This window comes from Haemaphysalis longicornis, unplaced genomic scaffold (assembly GCF_048455015.1).
Source record: "Haemaphysalis longicornis isolate Haplotype H1 unplaced genomic scaffold, Haemaphysalis longicornis Haplotype H1 scaffold_1, whole genome shotgun sequence".
Taxonomy (NCBI): Eukaryota; Metazoa; Arthropoda; class Arachnida; order Ixodida; family Ixodidae; genus Haemaphysalis; species Haemaphysalis longicornis.
This window is the reverse complement of record NW_027526203.1, coordinates 299,765,630-299,776,604: the sequence shown is the minus strand read 5'-3', so window position 1 is coordinate 299,776,604 and position 10,975 is coordinate 299,765,630. Positions and strand designations below refer to the sequence as shown.

General features: G+C 46.2%; 1 long non-coding RNA gene across 1 annotated transcript; it reads left to right on the top strand.

The window, feature by feature from the left end:
- Positions 1–3,666: 3,666 nt before the first annotated feature.
- LOC144149105 (uncharacterized) lies at positions 3,667–5,200 on the top strand. The gene is made up of 3 exons (XR_013318186.1): positions 3,667–4,344; positions 4,445–4,579; positions 4,710–5,200. It is a non-coding gene; the product is annotated as an uncharacterized LOC144149105 (long non-coding RNA).
- The last annotated feature ends 5,775 nt before the right edge of the window (positions 5,201–10,975 follow it).

Sequence of the window (10,975 nt, the reverse complement as noted above, 5' to 3'; positions counted from 1 at the left end):
GTCTCGTTCAAAGTCAATCTTGTTCGCGAGTCCTCTTCATTCTGTTCGTTGAGACGAGCAGGTAAGGCTGTCTTCACTTTGCGATGTAAAAGGCGAACTTCGCGGCGCTGTCCCCAAGGGCGGGTGGAGAAGTTTCCCGTCGCATTGTGCGACGTTCCTTTGTGTAGCATCCCCCCACGGCTTTTTGTTCATTCAGACAGGTTTCAGCCGCAGACAGCGGCTGCGGAAAGTTGCTTGGAGATCCACTGCCTTCTCGCCCCATATGAGAGGGAAAGAAAAAAGGGCAAGGGCTCAAGGGGTCTTTTCTCGCCACTGCCGACCCCGTGCGCATCCAGCTCCAGTCGTTACACCGGATCGTTTACCTGGAACACTGCAGTTGTAGACGTAAGTATATGCGCAAGCGCATGCTTGTTCAGTCGTAGCCTGTTCGATGGTGTTATATCTTTCTCCGTGGTCTGTCCAACCGAGACCCGTTTATCGCTGGATATTCAAAACGAAGCGCCAGAGGCGGCGTTTGGGCAATGTAAGCGACATACAAGGAAGGTGTGCAGGAACAACTCGTGAGTATTTTCTTGCTTATAGGCCCGTGCACACTTGCGACGAACAACGCGATTTCTGTCGCGGCGACAAATTGGCTGAGACCGAACGACAAAACGGATCGCCGGGCGGCAAAAGTTTCCGAAATTGCGTCTCATCGTCGCAAGTGTGAACGGGCCTTATAGTAGGCAGTATTGATGGAAGAATCGATGTTACGGGTACGTTGCATGGAAACGATTTTTGTTCGTTGCATGGAAACGATTTTTGCCCGCTTTGTGCAAAGCAAAGTGAATTCGGATAACTAACCTCGCCCACACTTGAATGATCTTCACTTCAGCCGGGCAAGTGAGGTAGCGGCTTGGGCACGCGAAACAAAATAATGTGCGTGTCACGTTAGTTCGCTGTGCGAAATTTTGAAAAAAAAAAAAAAAAGCATTACGTTTGCCCCTAATTGCCTGGCGATGCGATAATTATGTTGGGAACGCCGGGGTTCCTTAACGTGAAAAAAAAAGGGGGGGAGGGGGTGCAGCCAGTGCAGCTACTCCGGAATGTATACGCCTCGAGATTCGCGATCGCTGCGCCGCCTGCCGCCGCTTCTCCGCGGCGTTTGCGGGATTAGCGCTGCGTGGCTGATAGGTGGTCATGCAGTGTTTTGGTTCTCTTTCGCTTCTCTTTGCCTTTCCGCGCACTAAACTACTTGTTATGGTGATGTCTGTAAGCTAACTGCACGTTTAGGGTGCTTAAAAAAACAGCTGCGTCTTGGTAGAGCGCTCGAACGCCAACAAGAGCTACCCGGGGAGGCGGTTCTGCGCGCTTCTTGGCCGCTCTTGCGGGCGTCGGCGACGGCAGCAGCATATCACCGCTGTCACCTTCGAACACGTCAGCACAAGTGAATTCTATTTATTGTTACCTCGTTTAGACCTAATATTTGGCACTGTAAGAGGTTGGAGTCGTTTTGTAGCGCAGACAACAAATGCGGCTTTGCTTCGAGTACGTACGTCGTAGAAAAATATGTTTCAGGGATGTGATAACCCAATAGCTGACAAAAACTTGTGCCTTTCATGGGAATATAAGCCACGCGAAAATGTTAAGTACACTCAAAGGCTGTGCATTGTCAGATATGTGTTCACTCATGCCTTATAGTAAGAACCAAGGTATATGTTAATGAAACCACGGGAAAATGAATGGTCTGCAAGTCAGGAATAAATAGAATAGTCGTACGGGAATGAAAAAAAAACCGAGTGCAGCTTCTGAAATGCTAAAGAGGTTTGTTTGAGCAAGGTAGTAATCACCAGACCAACTAGATCCGAAATGCGCTGATATTTCGCTAGGCATGGGGGGGTGAGGAGGAGGACGCTCAACTATCGTTATTTACAAATGCGGAGCGAAATCAACGAATGAAGGTTTTAGTTATCACACACACAAGCTGCGTGTTCATTTTTCGTTTGTTTTTCGCCTTCAACGAACGGCTGATCACTCGGCGGACGCATTTTTTTAAGAATACAAGGTAGGCAGTTCACAAGAAATACGAGGTGTCGTTGAAAGAGTTGATTGATTGTTTGCAGGGTTTAACGCGCCGACGCAACGGAGACGATGAGGAACGCCGTAGTGGATGGCTCCGGATTAATTTTGACCACCTGGAGATCCTTAACGTGCGCCGAAATCTCGTACACACGGACTCGTTGGAAGAGTGTCGTATCTGATAAGGGTCTCTGATTTCGGTTTATGCTAGATTCTGCAGTCTCCCAGTGTCATACGACGATGTTTCGAAGAAGATTTTGGTCGCGGACGCGGATTACTCTATAAGCCCATCTTCGCGCTTCTCGTGGAGGATAAATGTAACAGATGAATTTCTTGCGAGCGCTCACCTCGGGACAAGACGACCCAGCATTAAATTTGTCGTCGTGTGCTGACTCCGGAGTGTAATTTTGCATTATCCATCGTACTTCTTTGGTACAATGTTTGCGAAATTTATGCCGCATTGGCTTGTTCAGGGTACTGATCAATATCTGATATGTGATATTGGCAGGCGTAACTTTCGTGCTGTCAGGTATGAGTGCTCCGCTGGATTTTGTAGTGCACAAAGTCGATTTACATCATAGTGTGTATGGCCGCAACATGACCATCGGAGGAAACACTGCTTACGGAGACACTGCCACTAAATTTCAGGGCAGTGGAATTGCAATCAGCTGCATGCAAATACTGGCTTCGGGACGCCGGCCTATGACACACGCCCGGCGCTCATATAGATCTTTCTAAGATCGCGTCATAAACGTTTATACTCTCGTGAACACACCAGGCTTGCAAACAGAGTGCCTGCTCCACGTTATTCGGTATTTCGAACGCGGACAAGCGGTAAATTGCTGTCTTGAACGAGCCCCAAAAGCAACGGCGACAGGGGGAGCGGGCCGGGGACTCCCGCGCCTGCTTTCGAAACGGGCCGCTAGGGGGATTTCAGTGGCGCCCCTACAGGCCGCGCTCGAGGCGTATAGTCGATACAAATGCAAACGAACAGGTCAGAATGCACCCCTTGGTAGCCTATTTTGCTGCTGGTTAACTTAGACGGTATGACGGTGTACCTATCGCAAAAAGTTCGTCAGACTTCTGGGATATATTATTAAAAGCTGCAAACCTGAGCCTCTTGTCGTAGCTTTCTTCGCTGGCGAGTAAGCAACCAGACAACCTGCGTGACTATATAGCCAACTTTGTTAGAAAGGGGCACTTTGAGGGCTGAAGGTGTCACAGAGGGTGGGAAAAAGTGCGCTGTTCGAGTACATGCGTTCGTTTGCGACTTACATTTTTGAAATGCATTAAAGCAGCATAGCGCGTTCTTGAGTTGTGAGAAATGCACCCCAAAAGGCTGGTAAATAGCAGCTGGTAAAGAGTCGAAGTCACTTTCATTGCAGGCTATGGTTTTCAAGATACCCTCAAACCGGGAAAGCCGCGGAGTTCATCGACGATGAGCGCCAACCCCGAGACTCTAGAAATTGGTAAGTAAATATTGCTCAATTGTGTAAATGGCTAGCGGGTTTAGCGAATCAAAATGGAAAAGCGAATTCAATCGATAACGCACAGCACAACAGGAGCTGGAATGACCAGGGCAGGTGCCACTTTCAACTAAAAGATCCGAAGGGGGGAATTGGGGTTAAGAGGTGTGGGAGGTACTTGGTCATGCTAGCGATCACCCACTCCCTCTAAAGGGAACCGTTCCGCCCAAAAGAGGTCACTCTGGATACAGAATTTTGCCTACTGCGCGTACTTTATCAGAAGTTTGGAACCAACACGCTTTCATTGGGGCCGCATTGATCATGCACAGCCGTCGTTCGCCGAAATAAAACCGACATGCTTCGAGCAAAAAGGCTAGTTCTAGTACTGTTCATCGGTGGTGCGGTTTCGAACAGCTTGAATCAAAGGCTTTTACAGCCGTGGTTCCAGGCGCTCTTCCCAACTTTTGAAAAATCCTGTAAATGCTCAGCAGTGATGAATAACAGGGTGCGTTTCATATGACGAGGTAACAACGCCGAGCGTGAAAAAACAAAAACCATGGTTAAAGTGAACGCTAACAAATTTAGTGGCTGCAATGATACGCATGGCTTTGACTGAAAAACAGAACCTTCCTGCATTCGTGCAAATAAAAAAAAAAGAAGAATGCCCGGGTTGTTGTAAAATGCTCAAATTCTTCCTCCTTTCTTCCCCTAGCCTGTTCCAAGCATGTATTAAACATGTCACACAACTCTTTTCAGTGCTGAGAAAGACTAGGATCGAAGTTGTTCGTTTATGAGTTTCCACTTTGGTTCCCTTTATTACGTAAGTAAACTTGGACCATTATACACATTCGTGTTTAATGGGTGTTTCTTTTGTGTGAACCATCTGTAATACCTCTGTAGCACTTTGTGTTCTTTTTTAGGTGAAAGATCTGCCGGACTGGAGGAGCAAACGTCGCTTCTACAACCAAGCGAATTTTCAGATGGGTTGTTTCGATTGAGGTAGCGGTCATCTATATACAGTTGGACAGGAAGAAAAGAAGAAAAAGGTCCGAGAGGTTAGTATCCGTTCCCGAATAGTATTTGGTGAGTGTAGAAAATTTCTGAGAGCGTATTTTGATTTGTTTTAGTAGTTCAATTTATGAACTGCTATGCAGCCCATAACTAGTCGCGCCCTATGCTTTCCAGCTGCTGCTGGTGTGACGCAGGTCACAGTCGATAGCGGGCCACATCATTGGTGACTGGATCCACTTTGCGAATATTGGGCTTACAGGAACCCACAAGGTAAGCAATAAACTAATATTCTCAAAATTTAATAGTGCATTTATATTTAAATGATTTTCATCCTAATCTCTGCCTAATAAAAATACATGAACCATGCAGAAGACACAACACTCCGCTAGCGAGCGATTTTGACGAATAGTCACTAACCTGTATAGGTTACTGACTCGGGAGATTCAAGTTGGGAGTCAGGTGACCCAAAATTTTGTGCGCTTGCTTTCTTCTGGTCATATGGTTAGCACGAGTTGCTGCGTAGCTGCTTGTTCAGTTACTCTCCTTTTAGTGCGTGCGTGTGTGCATGTGCGTGTGTGTGGGTGTGTGCGCTCGTTAACTAAACAAATCCTTAGGCGGCGACTACTTTTTCGCGCAAAAACCGCCTACTGCCGCAGCGTACTGAAGTAGGAATTGTTTGATTTTTCCACACAGACGCAGTCAGCCCCTGGATGGAGCCTCCTCTCCTGCACAGCAGCAGCAGCAATGGAATGTAAATAAAAAAAATGTTGTAACCATGCAAAAATAAAATAAAATTTTATTTGAAATTTCACTTTTCCTTGTTATTTTGAAAATGCTTTAAAATATATCGTAACCGGCAAACGTGGATAACAGAAACAATGCTCCACGATACACATTCCACACGTTTGGCAAAACGTCACTGTAACGTTCCTGGTCCACATTCTGAAAAGGTTTTGCAACGTTAAAAGATTGTTTCAAGCGTGTTTTCTGCAACGTTAAGTAAATGTAAATTCAACATAATTACTATGTTGTCGAAATGCTTCCTAACAGGTCCAATAATGTTTGACGAAACGTTACTGTAACGTTTTTTAGTTGTTCTTAAAATGTTTTTGTAGGGTGCTTCTGCAACGTTAGGTAAACGTAACTCCAAAAGTATTTATATGTTGTAGAAATGCTTTCTTACTGTTCGCATAACGTTTGGCGAAATGTGATGTAACGTTTTACATTGTTTTTAAACGTTTTTTGAACGTTATTAGCTTGTATCGCTGCAACGTTAGGGAAATGTAACACTAACATTAATAATATGTTGTAAAAATGTTTTGTGGACGTTTAAATAATGTTTGACAAAACATTACTGTAACGTTTTTGATAACATTAGTTAAACATTTCAAAAAAATGACATTAAGAACATTGCTCTAACGTTAGCACCAAACAAAAAAAATACGTTCTTCTAATGTTTTGGTGCTACTTGGGGAATTCCTTTCCACTTCACTGTTATCAACCTATACAAGCCAACCTATTGTCTTCACTGGAGATGTGCAAATATCAAATTTAGGACTCTGGATCAAATACGAATAGTAACTGACTGCAAATAAAATTGAATATTTCCAAGTACAAATATATTTGCTTTAGTGTGTATAGAGCTTCTAAAACATAGCTACAAAACAAAAAGCTACATGGTTGGTCAGGGCTGCACACATGAACTAGTGCTTGATAAGAAAATGTCACGCAAAAAGTGAAAATAAAAGACGAGATAGCAAAGCAGTGGAACAAACATTTCGCATGCATTGCCATGAAGACATGCTGTGATATGGGAAGTATTTCTGGTTGGTCCCTCCAGTTATCAAGCATTTTGGCAGCTGGCATGACTCTTACTGTAAGCCAACAAGTAATAACTTGTGAGTCCTCACTTCTGTCACTACAAAGGCAGGAAACTGGTAATCAGATTATACATTTTACACAAGTAGCGTTCCACTTCGGCTCGCATACACCACAGCTAGCATGCACTTGTTCTGTGCAAGGCTTACACGTAAAGGCCCGTTCACACTTCCGACGTAGCGACGCAATTTCTGTCGCTTTTGTCGCCCGGCAATCGTTTTTTGTCATTTGGTCGTGACCTATTCTTGTCGCCACGACAGAAATCGCGTCACTTCGTTGAAAGTGTGAACGGGCCTTTAGGCTTTTTGCACAAATTTACGCTGAAGCCGTGCAAAAAGGCCAGCCCACAAATTTGCATGTTGCATCCACAAAAAATGCATTTCATGCGGCAGAGCCTATTGCTCTATTTTTTTATTACGCGTAAATTTCGAATACACGAAAAGCTCTTTAATTTGAACTGCAAATGGACGCCACCCCAGTTCGAATAAATGAAAGTTAGAACTAACGAAGGTGAAGAACAAAAGCCGTACAATGCGATTGGAAAGCAGTAAAGCAAGCCAGCAACCTAATGCCTGGGAAAATCCGGATTCAAGCCTGCCTTTTATCCTTGAAGGCGAAAACCAGCACTTTTTGCTCTAATGAGCGAATGTAGCGGAAGGAAGCTCGCGTTCGCGTATACTCCAAAAGTGAAGTAGAAACAGGCAGCATTCCATGCGGTTATTCATTCCGAGCTGTGGACGCACTGGTGCTTTGCTCGCCCTTATCCAAGTAGTCACTGGTAGCGACAGGTTCTACACTTCCGACCTCAGAAATGATGCCATCTGTCAGCATGCCCACACTCTGAACGGGTGTTCACATCGACGTAGTCCGCAAAGAACTAAACTTCTCCCAAAACATCCGCCATATGGCAGCTTTAGATATGCTTTTACTTGATTTACGTTTTCTCTATGTTCTTCTCTGCCTTCTGGTGGCGACACAGGTTCATGCGTAGGCAGCGGGTGTGTTCCAATGGCTGTGGGCCAGGCCCCAAGCTGCCGGCGCTGTGGCACGTAGTTCAAATTATCCGTGGCGGATGCCACTCGCGTTTGAATTAACGGGATTTTTTATACACAGACTTCTATGGAGGCTTGACGGGACCAAACCGTACAGTTCGAATTATCCATAAATTCAGATTGTTGAAGTTCGAATTAACGAGCTTTCCTCATACATCGAACGGTAAATTTGCAGCGCTGCGAATCGAATCGAATAGAGTAGCATTTCCAGGAGCCTCCCTGAGGCGCGCCGAAGAACAGAAGCCATGCTGGTTAACAGGCGAGGAGATCGTATTGATTTTCGAAGTTGGGCTCCCTTTTATATGCGTGCTTTTATATGCATGAGAAAGCGATGGGGAAGAGGGACAGCGGTGGTATAGCTGTGTCCGCAACGTAAGCAGGATGCATGACAGATGCGAGCAACACAATGGTGACTGAACATACAACGGATATAGTACTATTCACGAAGTATTTTAAGTTTAAAATATTCACGCAACTACAGCCTTCACACTTCGGTGTCCCTTAAAAGTGTGACCAATGTGCTCATGTATTTATACCACCCTTGAGGCAAGCTGAGCTGCATTTACCAGTTTCGCCATTCTGGCCCGCAGAACAGGGTTGCACAGGAATGGAGCATTGCTGTCATAGATACTTCATGAAATTAACTGGCACAATAAGCCTTTTCTGGGTTTCGGCTCTTTCTTGTTTTCTATGCCTTGTGTTATTTAGTGTCTTCATTTGCAAGTTGCTCAGGAAATTCGACTTTGATCTAATTACTGAAGAGTTGAGCATCCGAACAATTGTTAAACTATTCTTTTCAGTACCCCTTGTCAAATACAGGTATTTTGCCCGTAGAGGCTTTGGAGGTGTCATGTAGGGGGAGTATGACAACCACTTATGATGATGATGATGACGACTTTTTTAAGGACACCTTTGGTCGATTTTCATTTTCATTCTACTCGGATCTTATGCGCTCCAATCTTTTGCCTTTCCTTTTTGAATTTCGTTGTTCTAGAAACCAGAGTGATTTCTTTTCAGCCTATGAATAGCTTTCCACAGTGGTCGGCCCTGGCTTTTCCAAGTGAATCTTTAATCAAACACAATTTATTTTAAATAAAAGCTTTTTATCGAGATCAAGCATCTTATGCCTAATGTATTAATTTGTTTGATTAGGGAAGACTGATCCTACCCCTGCGTGGCACTCAAAATGCACTTGCAAGTGCCTTCATGCGCGATACGTCGAAATCGTGAAAAAAGTTATGAGAAGGAAATGATCCTCGTGCTTTCGACCACTCCACCCAGAGTTTCTTTTCCTTTCTTTTTTTGCTTTAGGGCCATGACTTGTAGCGTCCTTGATAAACGCGCACCGGGGTTGCCCCCAAAACTGGCGTCGTGCATTGTGCCCCAAAACCATTCCTCTGGGCCTACAACGGTGCATATGCTGACGCAGAGCGTTTATCGAGAAAGAACTGCAGATGATTTATTGTGGGCGAAAACCCTTTGTAACGAGTGGATGTGCACCCAAGTGTCCGAGCCAGGTTAAAAAAAAACTGGAGGCTGGATGCCTGAACTCACTGCACCGTCGCCATCGACAAAAAATACTGGAGTTTTGTGTATTTGGTTCACTGAATATATGCACGTTCACTGCACTGTCACCACTCACTGCAGTTCACTCGTGAGCTCACTGTAACGTCACCAGAGCCGAACTGATCGCTGACACAGTTTCAGTTGCACTTTCATCATGTCATCATCGAACACTAGTGCTTGTCGTTTAAGTGGTGTTCACTCTGACGGGTGGAAGCAGCTTATGGCAGTGCAGCACCAGGTACTCGACGCTTTTTTATGTTCGCCGCATGGCCTGCACTTTGTGGATTGCACTTCCTGTGTTTTGTCACAACGCCGACGGTATCGCAACGTGTGCAGGGCCCCCACACAGGCCTCGAAGAGGAGCGCGTTGCCGCTGCTGTTGTCGTAGGCACACATCCGGCCTATTTCTTGCGCGTGACTGAGGTATATATAGTTCCAGGGTGGCCTTTTGGTGCAGGCAGCCAGTGGGTGTTCTCTTCTTCCACTCTGGAGTTCACCTTCTTGGTGAACTGGCACCATGAGCTGAAGCTGAATTTTCGACTGAGGTGGTAGAGGCAGTTGCACCTTTGTGTCAGTACCTTATGTCGCCGCGCCCAGCGTTGATCGTTCGTGGCCCAGAGTCGCTAATCGAACGCGACCTCCCTGGTGACCTCATGAGCCTCAAACGTTCACCATTCCAGTTCACCCAGCTTGCCTCCACAGCCACTCAGCCATGGCAACCCAAGGCAAGGCAGCCCACCTTTCGCTGACCACGTGCGGCTCCCCCTTGTCGGCTCCGACACACACACCACGGCGCTTGCAGAAGTGAGACATGAAACATGCACCGATCTCTACACGTCACGGGCCAACAGGTGTCGGTTACACCCCTATAAGCACTGTCTGTGCAAGATATAGATGGTGCGTCTCAACTTTTCTTTCAGCAGCACCTCATGTGTAGCGTACTTATTGGTGGTGTTGAATGTGACGGCAAGGTTATAGCCTTGCATAGATGGGACCTCTTCGCCGCCAGACAGCAGCACAGCGCGAGTTTTGTCCTCTGGGTATGAAAAGTACAGGACTGGTGATTGCGTGTGTTGAAGGTGAGTTCCATTGGTGCAAGGTACTCAGCAGAGGCCATGACAAGCCCCTGTAGCTCGGCAGCACTTCCAGTGAGTAGTACAAGGTCGTCGGCGAAAACTAATCCCGGAAGCGTCCGCATTTGTAGGAGCCCAGTGTCTATAGGGCGATGTGCAACCACTTCCCGACGCAATAGCGGTTTTCTCCAGCCCCGCTACGTATAACATGTACAGCAGCGGAAGAGTGCACGCACCCCTGCTTGAGTTATTGGTATGTTGCCACTGGCTCGGTGTGGACCTCTCCAAAGCAAGTCACTGCCTTGTTGGTGTATAGGCGTTGCAGGAGGTCAATCTATTTGGCCGGCATAGCCAGCTCTGTCATGCGTTGCAAGATAAGGTCATATGGAACGTTGTCATACGCCTTTGTAATGCCCAGAAAGCAAGCCACTAGGCCCCATGAATCTTTCTGTACAATTTCTATGCACTGAGCTAGTATAAAAAGGTTGCCCTCTCCTCGATGATTCTGTCTGAATCCTTCCTGCAGATCTGTCAGGTGACCACTTCTTCGCCAAGCCTTAATAACTTCGGCAAAAAGCCTATACAGCACACTGGTGACTGTTAGTGGCCTGCAATCGCTAAGAAAGGCTGCTGTCACTGCCTTTGTTTGGTATTAAAGACACCTTTCCCTGCAGCCATGCCTCTGGAATGGGATCGCCTTCGATTATGCAGGTGAAGACTGCTGCAAGGTGTCCTTGCGCTTTTCCACCAGACACTTCAACAGTTCTGCAGGAATGACGTCGACTCCACTTGCTGTGTGTACCCCAATGCGAACAAGCGCACGTTTGAGGACCTGATGCGGCATTTCCCATTGGTAGTTGATCATATGTCC